Source organism: Anopheles aquasalis, chromosome 3, assembly GCF_943734665.1.
Source record: "Anopheles aquasalis chromosome 3, idAnoAquaMG_Q_19, whole genome shotgun sequence".
Taxonomy (NCBI): domain Eukaryota; kingdom Metazoa; phylum Arthropoda; class Insecta; order Diptera; family Culicidae; genus Anopheles; species Anopheles aquasalis.
Window position 1 is genome coordinate 47,591,564 of NC_064878.1, and position 568 is coordinate 47,592,131.

Sequence of the window (568 nt, forward strand, 5' to 3'; positions counted from 1 at the left end):
ATTGGTTCGAGAGACAGAGGCAGTTTAAGCGACGATGGTACAATGTGTCGCCCGGAATTCGTATTTAGTGCTAGGCAGGAGCATAGAAAAGCTCTTATTTTAATACATTTTTCTTCAGCTGGGGTCCAATTCGTTTACATTGTGTTGCTGTGTGCCTCCAAGAGTTAATGTATTGTACATTGAATCATCCAACCATGAAGATTTAATTTATAAAAGTGATTGTAGATGTTTTTTCTCTCTCGTTGATTGCTGATTGTGCATTCGCAATGGCTTTGTGCAAGCAGTCAAGAACGTGTACTGGAATGATTGAAGTATCAATGCTTAACAAGCCGGTAACAAGCCTCTGGTTGGTGGCACGCCTAGAAAACTAGCATGTTAGTAACCCGATGTCGACCTGTTAAACAATGAAATTATTAATGTTATCTCGAAAATAGGCTATCTTTTGAGGTTTGTTTGTGGCGCAAGTAATTTACACAATTTGCTCTATTTGAATGCCATATTAAACTACGGCTTTTCAAGAATATTTGACCGATGCTTGAGGAAGATGTACCAACAAATAAAACCATGG